The 20,374-nt window shown below is 37.2% G+C and overlaps 1 non-coding gene across 1 annotated transcript; it reads right to left on the reverse strand.

The window, feature by feature from the left end:
- Positions 1 to 1,630: 1,630 nt before the first annotated feature.
- LOC127115965 (small nucleolar RNA R71) lies at positions 1,631 to 1,737 on the reverse strand. The gene has a single exon (XR_007800961.1). It is a non-coding gene; the product is annotated as a small nucleolar RNA R71 (small nucleolar RNA).
- Between the last annotated feature and the right edge of the window lie 18,637 nt (positions 1,738 to 20,374).

Raw genomic sequence — 20,374 nt, forward strand, 5'->3', positions numbered from 1 at the left:
GAAGATCGCAAATGATATCACGCTAACACTCTAACACGAAACTAACTAGATGGGTCCCATCGAGTACGATGGATGTGAGGGGTGTAATACCTTCCCCTTGCATAACCGACTCCCGAACCCGATTTGGTTGCGACGACCATTTCTTTTTGATTTTTGTGGGTTTTATCGATATTTCCCCTTTCCCTCTTTGGGAATAAATAAAGTTCGGTGGCGACTCTGTTTCATTTATATTTCGAGCGTTCCTTACGCTCGGGTATTTTTCGCGCCACGACAAGGGTGTCCCATTGGGTTGAACATGGTGACTTGTAACTGAAGAAATTGCCATTGCCCGAGTTTTGAACTTCACTAATCTCAATGCGAAGCCAAATTAGAACTTTTTTGGACCTAAACATGTTTAACCAAGTCTCCATAAGTTAATTGACCCTTTAAACGCATCATTTGGCTGAGTTTTGATGAGTTTCAAGTCACACTTTTCACACACCGGATCAAATTCTTTTTGCATGAATTCTACATCATTGCACATGTATTTGGATCCAATCACATTCCCTATAAATAAAGGAAGCTATTACCTTCATTTGCAAGCTTTCGAGAGCCAAGAAATCCCTGCTGCAACTTGAAATTTTTCCAGAAAATTCAACTATCGTGTTTTGAGTTTCAATTTGTTTCAATCTAATTTCTTGATTCCATTAGCACCTTCGGCATCCTCTGAAACTTTTGCAACAATTCCCAAGCTCTGAGACCTCCTGAAGTGCTTTAACCAGATCAAGCTTATCAACTTTTGATCACCATTTGGACAAGGTAGTTTTGAGCATCATTAGAACAATCATTCGCCTTAGATTTACATAGTAACCTCATACCACGATACGTTCGATTATTAGTCTTTGTGGGTTCAATAATCTTTAAAACTATGCGATAGGATTGTGCACTTGCAGTCACGATTCACATAGACTTACCAAAGTCGCGATCAAGTTTTTGGCGCTGTTGCCGAGGACTAATTTAGTCGATATCGTAACTCTGGCGTTACCCAGTATAGACTAAGGCAAACAATTCTTTGTCCCTTTCTACATCTATTGAGTGTATGCCAAGTACTCGCTCTCAAGGCGAGAAATTAAAGCTATAACTCGACGAACCCGAGCGTTATCTTAGGTTAGAACGCAGGATACGAGACTTGATACGGGAACATCGTATCAAGCTAAATCTTCCTGACCTTAACATTCCTACTTCTGCATCAGTTGTTCAACTAGATATGGTTGAACCAGTGCAAAACCTTCCTCTTAAGTATTATGCAATCCCTTCACATGATGAACCTCATAACAACATCGTTGCCCCTGCGATCGAAGCCAACAACTTTGAACTAAAACCCTCACTGTTGTCATCCGTACAGCAAAACCAGTTTTCAGGTAGTCCCACGGAGGACCCGAACCTACACTTATTAGTATTTTTGCAATACGCAGACACGGTAAAAGCGAATGGTGTCAGCTCAGAAGCTATAAGACTCCATCTTTTCCCATTTTCATTAATAGATAAAGCTAGAGCTTGGCTCCAGTCTCTACCATCCAACTCTGTCACTACGTGGAACGAGTTGAAGAAAGTCTTCTTAGCCCGATATTTCCCACCTAGTAAGACGGCTATGCTAAGAGCCTAAATAAACAGGTTTAAACAAAAGGATAATGAATCACTTTTTGAAGCTTGGGAGAGATATAAAGACATGATGAGGCTATGTCCACATCACGGTCTAGAAGAATGACTGATAATCCACACCTTTTATAACGGTCTCTTGTACAATACAAGATTGACAATAGATGCCGCCACAGGTGGCGCATTGATGGATAAACCATACAACGAGGCCTATCAACTCATTGAAAGTATGGCCCAAAATCATTACCAATGGGGAAGTGAAAGAACCTCTGTAGAAAAACCTCAACCGAAGGGCGGCATGTACGAATTGAGCAGTCTTGACAATGTCAACGCCAAGGTAGATTCCCTGACTCAGAAGATAGACAGCTTGACCATAACACCAGCAGCCACCGTGGCTGCCGTAACACCAAACTACGAGATATGCGGAGTTCCAAGGCATACTCCCCCAGAATGTCAACTCTTGACAGGAACTTCCATAGACCAGGTGAACTATGCTCAAGGAAACCCCTACTCAAATACCTATAACCCAAGTTGGAAGAACCATCATAACTTCTCATACAAACACAATAATGCATTGTATGCACCTAATCAAGCACCTGATGTACCACCAGGATATCAAAAAGCTGCCACAAATACTCAAAATGCTCATAGGAAATCAAACTTAGAAATAATGATGGAAAACTTTATAGCTACCTAAGCTCAAACAAATAAGGATTTCTTAAATCAAAACATACACACTAGCGAGCAAATCAAGCAGTTAGCAAACAAGGTAGACGCTTTAGCCACCCATAATAAAATGTTGGAAACTCAAATATCACAAGTGGCTTAACAACAAGCACCTACCGCTTCTCCTGCAGGCACATTTCCTGGACAGTCGCAACCAACCCCGAAAGGTCATGAAAATGCTATTATACTACGAAGTGGGACAGAACTAGACGGACCGACCGACCCTAGAACTCAAAACCCATCCATGCATCAAGACCCAGGTAAGGTGGCCGAGAAGGAAGACGAACAAGAGGAAGATAAAAACGAAGAGACCGTAGAGAAAGAAGAACCTTATGTGCCTCCACCACCATATAAACCCCCTATCCTTTATCCTCAAAGACTTGTTAAATCTAAAAGTGTTGGGCAATTTAAAAAATTCGTAGAGCTTCTAAAACAATTGAGTATCACAATATCCTTTATAGAAGCCATAACTCAGATGCCCTCATATGCTAAGTTTCTCAAAGAAATCTTATCTAACAAGAAGAAGATAGAGGATAACGAAACTGTTATACTTACTACTGAGTGTAGCGCCATAATACAAAACAATATGCCTCCTAAGCTGAAAGACCCAGGTAGTTTCTCCATACCCCGCGTAATCGGAAAGTTTGTCATCGACAAAGCACTATGCGACTTAGGAGCTAGTATTAGTTTAATGCCCTTATCCATATGCGAAAGGCTAAAAATGGGAGAACTAAGACCTACGAGGATGACTGTACAACTTGCAGACCGTTCTGTTAGATTTCCCGTAGGTATGCTGGAAAATGTTCTGGTGCGAGTAGGACAATTCTATATTCCTACAGATTTCATAATCATGGATATAAAAGAGGATTCCAGCATCCCTATCATATTAGGAAGACCATTCCTAGCCACAGCCGGAGCTATCATAGATGTTAAAAGAGGCAAGCTAACCTTCGAAGTTGGTGAGGAAAAGGTCGAATTCATTTTGACACAATTCCTAAAGGCACCAGCCATAGACGACTCCTGTTGTCTACTAGATGTCATCGACGAATGCATAAGAGAGATGGAGAATGAACAAACATCATACTCCGAAATACGGAAAAATCCAAGGCCTCCTACTTATGAAGATGAAAATTTAAGCAAGGAATACCAAGATGACAACCTAAGCGAATGCCTAGCACTAATGCCCGATCATATGCCTTGCCCAAAGAAACCAGCCGTAGAACTTAAGACGTTACCAAAAAATCTAAGGTACGAATTCCTAGACACTGAACTTGAGCGACATGTAATAGTAAATGCAGATTTAGGGCAGATAGACACCGAAAAGCTTCTACACGTTTTGAGAAAATACCTAACCGCTTTAGGCTACAATATCTCAGATCTAAAAGGAATAAGCCCTTCCATATGCATGCATCGCATAATGCTAGAGGAAGACAGTAAGACCTCTAGAGAACATCAAAGAAGGATAAATCCCATTCTGAGTGATGTGGTAAAGAAAGAAGTGCAAAAGCTGTTAGAAGCAGGTATTATCTACCCGATATCCGATAGTCAATGGGTCAGCCCAGTACATGTCATACCAAAGAAGGGAGGCGTCACAGTTGTTAACAATGAAAAAGGAGAATCTATAGCACAAAGAGTAGTTACTGGAAGTAGAATGTGTATTGATTATAGAAAATTAAACAAAGCCACTCGAAAGGATCATTTTCCTTTACCTTTTATCGATCAAATGCTTGAAAGATTGGCTAAGCATTCTCACTTCTTCTACCTAGACGGTTACTCGGGATTCTTCCAAATTCCTATTCATCCGGACGACCAAGAGAAAAAAACCTTCACGTGCCCCTATGGTACATTCGCCTACCGACGAATGCCATTCGGACTGTGTAAGGCTCCCGCAACATTCCAAAGATGCACGATGGTAATTTTTGTAACACCCTAAACCCCACACATAATTTATCGCGTAAATTAAATATAAAATAAAACCATGTAGGGTGTCACACATTCATAACACACATGACCTGCTCCGTAACACGGGTTTAACAGTAAATTTCAATACACACGTTTGTAATAAGGATGTTTACACGACATCCCACTTATCTGAATCATACCTGGGATGTTTACACGACATCCTTCTCATCTGATCGGTACTATGTATTCACATAATAAGAGATTCACAACTTGTCACTACATGCTCACTTCCATTTTAAAGTATCATCGCAGCGAAATTATCATCACAGTTATGGAAGATAAAGCAAGTAATAACATTTAGTCTCAACTTCAATTTTAATAACAAAATAAGAGAGTTGTAATAAATCAACTCAACATCTTAAGAATTCTCAGCAACAAAATTAGTCTTATGACTTCAACATGATCAACATACGGAATAAAGTAAACGTTTAACCCAACCCGATGTTACATGATCAAAGCAAGGTACCACTAGTAAAAGCGACAAAATAAAGAAGTAATCCAAGAGCTACCTTTCACTTACTTCAGCAATACTACTCTTGAGTATCTGCATGATGCCCATGCAAAAGCAACATTCAAACAGAAGGGGTGAGAATTCATTTCAATAATAATGATATAGAATGAAGAATAGAGTACAACATCTACACAATCATGCACAACAATATATCACATTCTTACATCTAAATTATAATCAACATCATACATGACAACTTATCAATTATCATCAACATCCTACAAAACCACATCTCATTTATCATTAACATCATATGCAACAACATCTCATCCAACAACACATCAATAACAACCAATACAAATGCAACACTTATGCAATGTACTTAACACCGACTCAACATGCACATGGTACCAAAATGAACACTCGGGTTCATCTCACTCCATGATCCCCACCATAGGATTGATTCCCTCTTGGAACCGGAGCACACCAAAATCGCTACCATCACCATAGGTAACGCTTCACTAATCCCCTATAATAGGAATGAGCTACTCGCACCCGATCCATCATCATGGGATTGAGGCTCACCAAAATTCGTTACCATCAACATATGTAACGCTTCACTAATCCCTCATAATAAGAATTAGCTAATCGCACCCGATCCATCACCATAGAATCGAGGCTCACCAAAATTGGATCGAAGCCCGTACACCAAGATGCATGACTCTCAAATAACATGCATTAACATAATAAGGTTCACATAAAGGATCCCCACACACATATCATCATTTATGCATCACACCATTCATCATGCAACAAAAAATTCATGTTACCACATGAATAATATCAACAAATAACAACAGCTCATCAACATTTTAGCATCATCAACATAACAACATAATTATCACACAATGATATTACAACAATGCCACGATTCATCAACCAAACGTATAAACCAATATATTTATCAATACAGTAGGCATGTGAATATTATTTAAACATATCAACAATCACTACCATGTTTTAGGTCTAAGCATTATCTTTCTAACGCTTCAAACGCAATCAAAATCGGACTTACAAAATGAAAGTTATGACCGAAATCGTCGGGATGTGTCAACAATTCATTAACCGAACGTAAGAACAAAAACTTCACCAACATAGTAGGCATAGGAATAATACTCAATCAATTCACTTATCACCATCACATTATATCTCTTAGAGTCTCCCTTCTAATGCTTTAAACCCCAACCCAAAATGATTCACGAGTTTCCAACATAATTTTCATCTTCTTCAACCCCAAAAAAGTCCATGAAATAATCTCCAAAATTATTTTATTCCTGAAATAAAGTTATATCCCTCTTTTTCAAATATCCAACACTTCAAACGACACTCGATTTGGACTTACGGATCAAAAGTTATGACCAAAACGATTTCGACCGAAAAACATAAAAAAAATGCTCGCGATTGCGACGGGCAGAATGCAGAATTTTCTGCATTTTTCATCGTTTGAGGCCTTTTGAACCTCCGATTTTGATTCCGTAAAAAGTCAAACGCTCATAAAATTACAACCCATGTAATACTACAATTATATAAAGTTAATTTACACTTTTAACCCAATTAAATAATTTAATAACAACTTTAAGATTATGCCCAAAACCTTCGAAATTGCAACAATGGTGAATATAAGTTTAATCATCAAAACAGAAAACTACACACATGTAAAACACATGAAATTCATTATATCATCATCATATAATAATCACCATAACATCCAAATTCAAAATTATGAATCAAAACACTCAACCCTAAGGAGGTTAAGGGTTCCTCCATTCTATCCTTCTATCATATCATTTACTATTGGAACAAGTTCTCAGCCTTACCTTAGATTTTTCAACAAGATGCATACTTCAAGCTTTAACAGTGGAGTTTTCCTTTAGCCCTAACTCTTGCCTCTTCTCACCACAAAATTCTATTTTACGTAAAATCCTCCAAACTCTCTTACTAACCTTTTTATCATTAAGTTAATTCCCCCTCAATTAGGAACTTCCACCATTGCCCTCACTTATCATCTTATTTACCACCATATCTCTCTTGGCTCTAATTTTCTTTTAATAATATAATACTAATAATATTCTTCTTTTTCTCCATACTATTTCTACTCTTCTATTTTATTCCAACAAATAAAATAAAATAGTTATAGGATAATTATTAAAAATTCTCATTATCCCCATTAAATAAGTAAAATAACCAAATTTCATTATTTAATTAAGATGCTCATATTCTAGTTATTTTATTATTTATTTAATTAATTCGAATAAAACACTATTTATTTCAATCACTAATTAAAATTCTAATTAATTATCAACAACTATATCAAACTCTTACTCCCTCCATACTTCTATTTCAAGGATACATGCCCCCACAATCATACACAATTAATTTAAAATACTCATTAATCATAGAAAAATCTAAATAATTCAAATTATATAATTAATTAAATTCGGGGTGTTACAATTTTCGCAGATTTCATAGATGACATCATGGAAGTCTTCATGGAAGATTTCTCTGTATGCGGACAGAGCTTTGAAGGCTGCTTATCGAATCTTGAAATGGTACTAAAAAGATGCGTAAAAGTGAACCTAGTGCTAATTTGGGAAAAATGCCATTTCATGGTCCGACAAGGAATCGTGCTCAGACACATAGTATCCAACAAAGGGATTGAAGTCAACAAGGCCAAAATAGAAGTTATAGAAAACCTCCAGCCTCAGAAAACCGTAAGAGAAATACGAAGCTTCTTAGGACACGCCAGTTTCTACCGACAATTCATTAAGGATTTCTCAAAAATCACAAAACCACTGACTGGTCTATTGATGAAAGACGCTGAATTCATCTTTGATGAAAAATGTCTAGCGGCATTTGAACAACTGAAAACAGCTCTTATTACCGCATATATCATGCAACCGCCCGATTGGAGATTACTGTTTGAAATCATGTGTGATGCTAGTGACTATGTTGTAGGCGCAGTCTTAGGACAAATAAGGGACAAGAAACTTCATGCAATATACTATGCAAGTAGAACCCTAGACCCTGCACAGATGAACTATGCCACCATAGAAAAGGAACTTTTAGCCGTAGTGTTCACTCTGGATAAATTCCGTTCCTACCTAGTAGGAACAAAGATAATTATCTATACCGATCATGCTGCAATTAGATACATGTTAAACAAAAAAGACACCAAACCAAGACTCCTAAGGTGGATATTACTATTACATGAGTTTGACATAAAAATCAAGGATAAAAGAGGCACGGAAAACGTTGTGGCCGATCACTTGTCAAGAATGGAAGGTATTGAACCTAAACGAGTGCCTATAAACGATGATTTTCCGTACGAAAGACTCATAGCCCAATTGGAAAGCAATACAACTAAAGATGCGTTAACCCATAAGGATACCAAAACAAACGAAGTAGTGGAAGCAATTTACATCCAAACCACACTACCATGGTACGCTGACTTCGTCAACTACTTAGCAACTAGGGTACTTCCGCCAGACTTAACCTACCAACAAAATAAAAAATTCTTCCATGATCTTAAACATTACTATTGGGACGAGCCTATACTTTTCAAGAGAGGCGCCGACGACATTTTCCGCCGATGTGTCCCAGAAGATGAGGTAGAAAATGTAATTTCCCACTGTCATTTTTCCCCCTATGGAGGACATGCAAGCACCTCGAAGACTTGCACTAAGATCTTGTAAGCAGACCTCTTTTGGCCCACTCTGTGGAAAGATGTCCATATCGCGATCACAAATTATGACCGGTGTCAACACACTGACAACATATCTAGACGCGACGAGATGCCTCTTAAAGGCATTTTGGAAGTAGAAGTCTTCGATGTTTGGGGAATCAATTTTATGGGACCTTTCCCATCTTCTTTTAGTAACAAATACATCATTGTTGCGGTCGATTACGTATCAAAATGGATTGAGGTCATTGCCTCTCCAACGAACGACACACGAGTGGTAATTAGACCCTTTAAGCGAATAATCTTCCCTAGATTCGGAGTGCCGAGACTTGTCATCAGTGATGGTGGCTCCCATTTTATTTCAAGAATCTTTGAAAAGTTATTAGTTAAATATGGAGTCCGGCACCGCGTAGCAACACCCTACCACCCACAGACGAGTGGGCAAGTAGAAGTCTCGAACCGAGAAATTACACAAATCTTAGAAAAGACAGTTGCCACCTCTAGGAAAGATTGGTCCTCAAAATTACCAGAAGCTTTGTGGGTATATAGGACAGCTTATAAGACCCCAATAGGAACCACACATTTTAAGATAGTTTATGGAAAATCATGTCATATGCCGGTAGAATTAGAACATAAAGCATATTGGGCCATTAAGACCCTTAATCTCAATTATACTACCGCATGCGAGAAAAGAATATTAGATATCCACGAACTAGAAAAACTTAGGTTAGATGCGTATGAGAATGCCCGAATCTATAAAGAAAGAACAAAAAAGTGGCATGACAATCGCATATTAAGGAAAGAGTTTAAGGAAGGCGACAAAGTACTCCTATTTAACTCCCGCCTCAAACTCTTTCTCGGAAAACTTCGTTCTAGATGGTCCGGTCCCTTCGAAATTACCAATATCTTTCTGAATGGAGCAATAGAGATAAAAGGAGAAACGAGCGAACCATTCATAGTAAATGGCCAACGTTTGAAACATTACCACAACGGTGATAACAACGATTTCATTGTAAATCTTAAGTTTGCAGAGCCTCACGCTCATTTGAAAGAATAACACCTATCCTATTTTTGTCGAGCTTACGATAATAAACAAAGCGCTTGGTAGGAGACAACCCACACTCTGTCTTTAACTATTTAATTTAATCATAAATTTATAATTATTACTATTGTTTAATCTTCATTTCTTTATTTTCTTCTTTATTTATTTCTCTTAAAGTTAATCAGTACATTTCTGTATTATTGACCATTATTAACTTAATGCTATCATCTACTTGATTTTATCTAGCTACTGACTATCACAATGCAACAAGTAGATTACATGGATATAGTCTTCAGAGGCAGAGCTCAAAGGAGACGTTTTGAGGCTCTAGCTCAGAGAGAAATGACACTAACCTTGTACCCAGATGGACGCTCCATGACCAAGTTAGATATGAGAGACAGTGTTACGTTCCTAATTAACCAACAAGGCTGGGACACCTTCGCTATGAAGAGAAAATTTAGTTCCTACAGTAGGTTGACCTTAGAATTCCTAAGTTCCCTAGTGCACCTGCCAAACCATGGTATTGGACTTAACAAAGGCCTAATCACCTTTAGGTTGTTTAATATGGATTACCGCTACACCCACAGAGAAATGGTTGAACTCCTAGATTGCCCTCATGGTCCTGATACCTTTACCATTACCCAGGAAGACAGGCTAGTAGACCATCAATTAGATCTCTTCTGGGGTAGCATCACAGGAAACGACCACCCCGAGCCAGACCTTATGCATTCAGAGAATATCCATAACCCTGTGACTCGTTACTTCCATAAGATCCTAGCTCACACCTTGTTTGGAAAGGAACAGAATAAAACCTTTGTGTCCAAAGACGAACTTTTCATAATGTACTGTGCATCACAGGCCCGACCTGTTAACGCTGCTACATTTATGATAGCTAATATGTACCGTATGGCACAAGAGCACTATGGACCAATCTTAGTGGGAGGTTTAGAAACCATGATAGCAAATGCCATCGGACTGAGACAGCCACTTATTAGGCTCACCCCTTTAGGTGGAATACGACCAATGAATATTGACTTTTGCTTCAACACCGGTATCATTAGGAACCTAGGTCCAGACGTGTTTGAGTTTCTAATCAATCGCGAAGTGGTACACCTGTTTACCTTGCCAGACCCTAGGACGAGTGTACATGATAGGAAAAATTGGCTCTATGATTTGGATGGACCACCAGATGCACCACCCTCTCTACCAGAGACACCCAAATATACGACCACTATGACAATTATCTCTCTGATGCTGAATCACATGCCCCAGTTATACCTGTTGCACCTCTCACCGATCATGTTGTTACCATCGAAGCTGTTCAGACAAATGTCACCAATCTGAGAGGCGAGCTGAGCACCCTACGCGTGGAATTCCACGACTTTATGGATGTAGTGATAGAGAACCTGGATCACATTTACCAGCACTTCTACTCGTCCGCTCCTTCTACTAGCAGTCGCCGTAATGGCTAATTTATTATAGAGTTACCGATTTACTGACTTTCATTTTATTTTATTTTCATGTTGGAACTTTATTGTTATTTACTTCTACACATTGGAATTTATTTAACTATTTCATTTACTTTTATTTCAGTAGACAGATTATTTCACCTTTTCTCGTCTAACCGATTCTTTTATTCGTCAATGTTGCAATTAAATTCCATTCCAATGTAGCATGTTTATTATTTCCCATACACTATATTTATTGGTAAATCAAAAATTGCATGGTCAAAGAAAAATATAAAAGCACACGCATGGGAAGCCACACTACATGTGGCGCCTGCCACACGCAGTTGTGGCACCCATGTGAGGGTTGTGGCGCCCGCCACACACATGAAAAGTGGTGCAGGCTACTACACAAGCCTGCACGCACAAGTTGTGTTCTTTGGTCCATTCAACTCACCTTTAATGAAATGTTCCTTGCATGCAGATAATGCTTAATGTCATTCAACCAATTTTCAAATCTCGTGGACCAAGGCATTGAATATGATTAATGTTATTTATCTACCAATTAATTTTCCAACCACCTTAACCTCTATATAAACCACCCACATTACCTAAACAATTCACAACTATCACTCACATATTTCTCTCCTCTCTTGCTCTATTCTCACTATATTATACAAGGGGTGTAAAATCCATTATGGCACAGATGAGGGAATACGAAATAGTGTTCAAAAACGGCGAGTCGGGCGAATTACAAGAGGAGATGTACACGTCTCTAAGCGCCAGAAAGATTGAATCGACAAGGTATGCCGATGAACACTGTTTATATGCCTTAGGAATTCAAGATAGTGTTAACTATATGCTAGACATTTTAAATTTAAATTATTTTCTATCTCTCAAGGACCCTGTCTATGCTCAACTAACATTAAAATTCCTAAGCTCATTAATTTTTAGTCCCACACCCAACACAAACTGCTCTAGTGGGAATGTCCATTTTTATTTATTTAACGTAGAATACGCCCTTACATTTTCCCAATTAGCGGACCTGCTACATTTTCCCCATGGGGATGGTGTAGTAAGTGAGGTCCTAGATATTGAGGGTTGGCAACGCACCTTCCAACCATTTTGGAAGGCAATAACCGGTTCAGTAACCCATAGTTTTGAGGGAAACCGAATCACTTCAATTCAAAATCCAGCTATTCGATATGTCCGCCAATTATTGGGGTGCACCATTTTTGGCCGAGCAAATTCTAACAAGGTGAATGAAAAAGAACTCTTTTATTTGTTCGCCATATTTTTGCCACAAAAGGTGAATACCGTCCCGTTTATGCTATCTCACATGCAGGCCATTATCAATGCGAAGTGAGGCCCGATTATTTTTGGAGGTTTAATAATCTCCATAGCCAGAGTCCTAGGACTCGAAGAAAAAATCTTCAGACTAACCCCGCTCCCGCATCATGCCATTGACATTGACATGGCAACCAACATGAAACTAGTAAAACGAAGGAGTGACGGTAAATTTAATTTAATAATTGCTAATAATGTGTTACAAGAATTTATCCTCCCTAATCCAAATCGCACAGACGTGCGCAACCCGGATAATTATTGCTATACTAATAATCCAACTCCTAACCAAGTCCTCGCGCACATTTTTGAGAATGTAGTTGCTGGCGGGGACACCGATGATGATCACATTCTGGAGCAAACTGCTCCCGCTATTGACCAGCACATCACACACACTTCATTTGAAAATGTTGCAGGTACATCTTCCAGTCAGAGACCAAGAAGAAATGTGGCACCAGCCACTCTTGATGATATCTATGCTGAACTGCTGCGGCATAGAGAATTAGATGCTCAGTGTGAGACCTACAGCTTCAAACCATGGGAGCTCAGCAAATTGAAATGATGCAAATCCTTCGCCAAATGCAGCATGATCAACACGACTATGCCTTCAGGGCCGAACAGAACATGTCTGACTTGGTCGATGAAATGGCAACACTGACAATGCGTGTAGAAGATCTCCAGAACTACACGCCACCTAACAGCCAGGGAACGATGGACGTCCACGTACACGTGGCATAAGACGTCAGTAGCAGAATAAACTAGATTCTACCTTTCTTTCCTATCTTACGTCATTGCATTGGGGACAATGCAAGATTTAAGCATGGGGGGATGAAGCTTTACCGCTTTTTATTTACCGCTTTCTAGTTAGATTTATATTATTGCTATTTATTTTTGTTATTTTATAATTTTTATGGTTATTTTAATTTTTGTTAAAGTGTCAGTCGAGTTAAATATCAATGTGTTGTCGAGTCTTTATGCGTGGTTTCCATTGTTTACTAATTCTCATGTTTACTTGAGCCATACAATTTTTTTGCAAAAATCTAGACTTAGAAATACAGTGCATCTTTTGAAAATTCTGAACTATAAACCAAACTGAGGTTGAATTGTAGAGATTTGGAAAAGCTTTATAAGATCGGTGTCGCTTTAACACCTTAAATCTCCCAAGTATTAGATCGATTTGAGTACTTGTCATGCCATAGCCTTAAATTCTATCCTTTAATATTTCCTTAAGTAGTTTATCTAGCAGTCAACACCATCCTAAGCACACACTACGCAAGAAGTCGATGCAAATAAGTGCATGATTTTCAGGGCTTAAGAGAAGAAAAGATTACAAAATGTATGAAAAACGTTGTTCCCTCTAAGTTAGGTGACCCTCACCCGGTCATTTAGCCCAACGGTATAACCAACTTCAAATGTTATTTGAGCCAAAGTGCGAAAAAGAAAAAAAAATTATGAGATCATAGTCACTAACAGACTATCTTGCTATGGATGTGAAAGGATAACGGGCTTAATGTGTTTGCGCCAGAATGAAAAAGGATAAAAAGAAGGTTTAGTAAGGTAGGCTTAGGCATGACAACATGATTCAGATTGGTTTGTATATGAGGGAGACTTATGGTTGCAACATTGCAACTTTGTGTTTTAACGATACCCTTAGTATGGAAGTGAGTACCTGTTAATAGAAATTTGAACCAAAGTAAAGTTTATAGACTAGAATGAGTATCCGAATGCAACTGTGTTTTCTACGAGTCTTGATAATGTATGCTGCAAATACTTTACAACTTTTTCATGTATGCAGCATTTGCTTGAGGACAAGCAAAGGTTTAAGTATGGGGGAGTTTGATAACGCGAAAACGTATCGTATTTTTGGCCCTATATGCACTGCTTTTTACTCGATTAACACTATTTATTACACATTATTTTATGCTTATTTGCAGTTATTCATCGATTAAAAGGTTTACCGCAAGAAAAATGGGAAATAGCAAAAAGGAAAGAAAAAAGGCAAGAAAAGAGAAGAAAATGAACCATCCAATGGGATAATGGGCCACCAAAGCAAATGGGCTTGTGGCGCCCATTACCGAAAGGATGTGGTGCCCGCCACATTAGGCCAAAAGGAAGGTGGTGCCCGCCATCAGCCCTTGAAAAGTGGTGTGCGGTTGCTACAAGAGTGGCGCTCGCCACTCATCATAGATTTAGGGTTGTGGCAACCGCCACAACCAAGTCTCCCCACTTTTCCTAATTTTTCTCCACTCTTTTAGCCACGGTTTCCACTACTCTTGCTACAATTGAGGAATGTGAAAAGGATATAAAAAGGGGAACCATTCAGACTCGCCTACCTCTCTCTTCTTCAGTTTTTAGTTTACGCTTAATTTTTGTTCTGCTTTATTTTTCTTTTAGTTTTCTAGGCAGTTTCTTACCATTGTAAAAGTGATAGTTTCTCCACATCGGGGACTATTACGGTTTATTATTTTTCACGCATTTGGGATTCAGTTGTAAGGGGTATTCATTTCCAAAGCCTGCCGGAATTATTTAATCGAAGATTCAAGATTCAATTCCAGTTCTTAAATTGCAATCCAGGTTTATTATTGTTTACTGTTTTATTTATTTATGCCTTACTGTATGTTTAATTCCCCAATTGCCATGTCTGTCACCGGATCTATGTCCGGCTAAACCCTTAGGGATCGGTATGTAAAGACCGTCGAAACGACGGGATTCAATAAATAATTGGTGTTAGTTTTTATAAAATTTATTTTTCCAGTTTTAGTTTCTTATTTTAATCAAACTGTTTTTCGTACGAGAGTACAAAACAAACTAAGGTTACGGTCAATAAAAACGAGAGTTTGAGATTTTAACCAGATAGCTAAAACTAGGCATTGATCATAAATACAGCGAGAGCGCTTTAGGATTAATTAGACTTTATCTATATTCAAAAAGTACTTTTAAATTCAAAATGAGACCGCGATAACCAAACATTCTGGTTTAGGAGTATGGTCGAAGTCAATAAAACGAGAGTGTGAGGCTAAGTCCTTTCTATAAATAATTTCTACTGAAGAATATTTTAACCAATAAGATTACACCAACTATCTATCGAATCCCCGAGGATTGATGTATTACATACTGATATCCCATATATCTTATATCTTTATCTTTATTCTATTCTATAGTTATTTCTCTTCATCCCTTCAATCTTAGAACAATCATTCGCCTTAGATTTACATAGTAACCTCAGACCACGATACGTTCGATTATTAGTCCTTGTGGGTTCGATAATCTTTAAAACTACGCGATAGGACTGTGCACTTGCAGTCACGATTCACATAGACTTACCAAAGTCGCGATCACTCTTGAGAATTTTTACTTTAAATTCATGTCCTCCTTTTTTATTTTGGTGATGGTTGAAGGTGGATCCGGTAAGGTCCACCGAAAATAGCGCACTTTGATCCACTTGATCTGCCACCTCAATTAATGAGGGAGATCAAGTGGTCCACGTTTTTTTGTATTTTATGATTTATGTTTTAATTGCTTTATTTTTATTAATTCATATTAATTTTAATATTGATCCAAAAAATATGGGACTTTCACAATAAAATTTAAAATATTTTTCTCTTTCATTTTCTGAATTAAAATTATTTTTTGGATCAATATTAATATTTTTCATGATTTAATTGTTTTTATGCATATTTTTAATTGTTTAAGAATACTTTTAAGTTTCCAAAAATTATGAAATTTTTTCTTCAAGGTCCTTTGACCTTGTTTGACCTATGATAAATCTCTTAGTCATTTATTTGGTGTCTTGAAGAGGTTTTAGGATTTTGATTAACCATAATTTAATTTAACGCATTTTTAATTGATTTTTAATTGTTTAATTGTAAATAAATGGTGTTGAGCCATTTGTGTTGACTTGTTGAGTTTGACTATGTTGTTTGGACCTTGGTCAAGGTTGATTTGACTTTGTTGGATTAAAATCATTGGATTTAAGGGATTGATGAAATGTACATTTCATCTCCCAATATGAATGAATGATTTTAATTTGATAAAAGTCTTCCCATGACCAATTTGTATTTGTCTCATTTCCCCTCCTTCTTCATCTTCAATCCCTTTATATCCCATCCATTTCATTGACCTATGATATCTCTACATCCTAAGGCTAATTGGTTCATAAACCAATATAAGTATGGATGAGATTAGGTCCACCCTTTTGCCATTTTCTTTTAAGTGTGGTATGTTTTAGGAGTATGGTTCATTATACCATATCTCTAACATGCATTAACACTAAAATTTCTATTGCCCGACCTCAAATAGTTGTGACTTCTACATAAGTCCAATTACGATTGCTTAACATAACGCTAAATTTTGACCCAAAAGCATAACATTCTAGTAAGTGAGATTGTAAGTCTCCCCCCTTTCATGGTATTGTATGGAAACATGGCCTTTTTTCCTTCCTTTGGAAGATGTCTTGGTTCAAGGATCCATGCTTGTGAATAGAGGGTTGAGTGTTCTACAAAGAATGACTTAAACAATTGAAAAACAAAAGCAATACTAACTTCTAATTAACTAACATTTGACTAACTTTTAATTTCAATTCATTTACTTTATGCACTTTAAATTCAAGTCTTTATCATTTGCCATTATTCATACCATTTAACTTGTTTCTTTTAATGTCATTTTCACTTTGCTCACTTCAGCCATATCTTATGATTATATTGTGATTGTATATACTTGTTTGTGTATTTTGTTTGTGTTTGTGGTCTTTTGAACTTAATGTACATAATAATAACAAAACCCCCTAAAAATGTTTTGTGTGGACTGTTGGATTTGATCTGAGACATTGGAATTAGAATTAGGCAACCTTCCCTATGCAAAAAGGACTTGGCCAATGCTAATTTTTTTGAAGCCAGTCATTGTGAATTGAACTTTCATCTGATACAAGTATTGAGATCCCTTTTAAGTCCATCTGCTACATGGTCTTGATGTAAATGTTATTTTGAACCTGTGTCTAATGCCTTATTCTGAGCCATTTAAGGAGTATGTCATCTGATGCATGAGAGATTATGAAGAAGACTATGAAGTTGCTAGTTTGTATGGGGCTATCTTTATTTGATGCCTTGCTCTCCACCTTGCTACTTGTGTATTGATATTGCTTGATTTCTAAAGTCCAAGGGAAAATTGGGTTTCTATATGACATTCTTGTCTATTGGATTGCATCCCATTGGTCAGATCTTTTCAACTCTTAACTTTTAAATTTTTGCTTAGAATTAGTCTCTTCATCTCCTCCCACTTCTTTAATTTCAAATCTCTCCCCCCTTTTTAAAAAAAACTTCTTTGCTTGTGATTTCTAAACTTAGACTTTATTGTAAATTAGAAACTTTGGCCTTATGCCATTGCATTTTCAAACTTCTTTTTTCTTAATCAAACTTGTAAATGAACTTAACCATATTGACTTAAAATTTCAAAAGACAAAAAGAACTAACACTCATTCAAACTCTTTTAGGCCTTTTGTGCCTTTGTTAAACTTAAAATTTTGTTTAAAAAACAACTCACTCATTTTGAAATTGTTACCACGAACTACGAGGTTTTGATCCCTCATTTTATGTTGGTACGTAGGCACAAGTCTGAAGGTCTTGTCAAACACAAAAATATAATTAATGAATTATTTTCTCACCCCACACTCTATTTATTGCAAACATCATTTCATACCAAAAACACATGTACATAAAAAAAAGGGCTCCCTAGGAGTACCTAGGACACTTTGGGTGCTAACACCTTCCCTCTGTGTAACCAACCCCCTTACCTGTAATCTCTGGCATTTTATTAGTTTTGATTTGAAAACTTCTTATCTTTGGGTTTTGTTCGTACTTTTCCTTTTTCCCTTGGAAACAATAAAAGCGCGGTGGCGACTCTGGTTTTATTGACATTAAATTTATCCATAGCTTAATTGTTATAAATTTACCGCTACACAGACAGCCAATAAAAATTCCGCCATCCAAAACCTCTATGGAAAAATAAAGACTTTGTTTGTCCAACTTCCTTTTAAGCTCAATGAAGATGTTAATTCAACCAAGACTGCTTATCCAGGAATGAGTCTATAAGATAATACATTAGCCTGGGAAGAATGCAACTAACTGCTCAGACAAGGTTTGATAGAACCAACCAAATCAGAATGGGCTTGCCAAGCATTTTATGTAGAAAAGAGATCTGAAAAGTTGAGAGGAAAAAAAAGGTTGGTAATTGATTACAAACCTCTAAATCATTTTCTTAAAGATTATAAATTTCCCATTCCAAATGTCTCATCCTTAAATGTTTTCATCAAAGATAACAAGATCTATTCCAAGTTCGATCTTAAGTCAGGATTTTGGAAATTGGGTATCGACCCTGAGGACCGTTACAAAACAACGTTATGCATTCCTAAATTTGGGCTTAAGATAGCTCCATCATTTTTTCAAAAGTCCATGACTAGAATTTTTGAGCCCGTTCTCAATAGTATCCTCATCTATATTGATGATGTGCTATTATTCTTAAAAGATGAAAAAACCCATAAATAATTATTAGGCCAATTCCTTCAAATAGCCCAACAACATGGAATGACGCTCTCTGAAAAGAAAAGTTGATTGGGCAAAACATAAATTGATTTTTTAGGGATGTATTTCTCCCAAGGGAGATATCAACCCCCAACCTAATTGCTTAATAATTGTTAAACTTTCCTGATGAAAATCTCACAGTTAAGCAAATTCAACAATTTTTTGGTATAATTAATTATATCATAGATTTCCTATCAAAACTGACGAGATACACGAGTCCTCTATCCCAAATGCTGAAGAAAAAACCCCCACCATGGGAAACAAAGCAAACTGAGACAGTAAGGGCTTTGAAGAAGATTTCACAAACTCCACCTGCCTTAAAAATCCTAGGGAATGGTAAAATAATCCTACAAAGTGTTGTGAGTGATAATTATTGGGCAGCAATCTTGATAGAAGAACTTGAAGGAGAAAAATACTACCGCGGTCATGTCAGTGGCCAATTAAAGAAGCTGAAAAACACTATCACACCACCTACAAGGAAACTCTCGCCGTAAAAATGGGAATCCAAAAGTTTTACTTCCACCTAAGAGGTTACTAGTTTGAAGTCCAGATGGACAATTCCTCTTTCCCAAGATCCTTGAATTCAAAAATAAGATTCCATCAAATCCTCAAACCCTTCGCCTCAAAGATTGGTTTTCCAGATATGATTTCTCTGTAAAACATATCAAAGGAGCTCAAAATATGATCCCTGATCTACTATCCCGACCTATGAAACCTATCCAGATAATCACAACTAAGCACAATTTCCATCTAATTCTTATGGTCAAACCACTACCAACCCATGCATCCACAACCAAGAATCTTCCTCCAAGAATCATGGTATCTTCTTCACCGTCCTAGCTCAATCAATATGCTAGGAACAATCTCTTTTATTACATGACAAAAATCATATAAAAGAGAAATCAATTAAAACCAGTCATAGACAAGGTTAAAGAGAGAAGATAAGACTTAGAAGCTATTAGCCAACTCAAGACTGTTTTCTTTCTACACAAACCTTATCAAACAGATCCTGCAACAAAGCTACTTGATTCTAAGAGTTATGTTCACCTATGGGAAACCATTGATGATTATCCTCCTAGTCTAAAAAATCACAAAGAAATTAATGGAGCATGTTAAATTCATCAATCTCCATGATCCAAAGAACATAAATGATAATACAACTTGCATAAGTCATGAAAAGTCCAGAAGACCAAAAGTTGGAGAAAGCTCAACTCAAGCCACACAGCAGAAACCAGATTCTCCAATGAAAGCTGAATTTGCAGAAGGACATGTTGAAGAAACTCATAAAAAATTAATGGATCACACTTACATGATGGATGACATCTGGCAGCACGAGTCATCTCGCTTTGGAGATTGTTTTTTGATGAAAACTTATTCGATCAGAATATGTCTCCAATAACATTCTCTCAGCAAAATCATATGTGACACATGTTACATACTTTGTAGCGGCAG

Source organism: Lathyrus oleraceus, chromosome 1 (assembly GCF_024323335.1).
Source record: "Lathyrus oleraceus cultivar Zhongwan6 chromosome 1, CAAS_Psat_ZW6_1.0, whole genome shotgun sequence".
Lineage (NCBI taxonomy): Eukaryota > Viridiplantae > Streptophyta > Magnoliopsida > Fabales > Fabaceae > Lathyrus > Lathyrus oleraceus.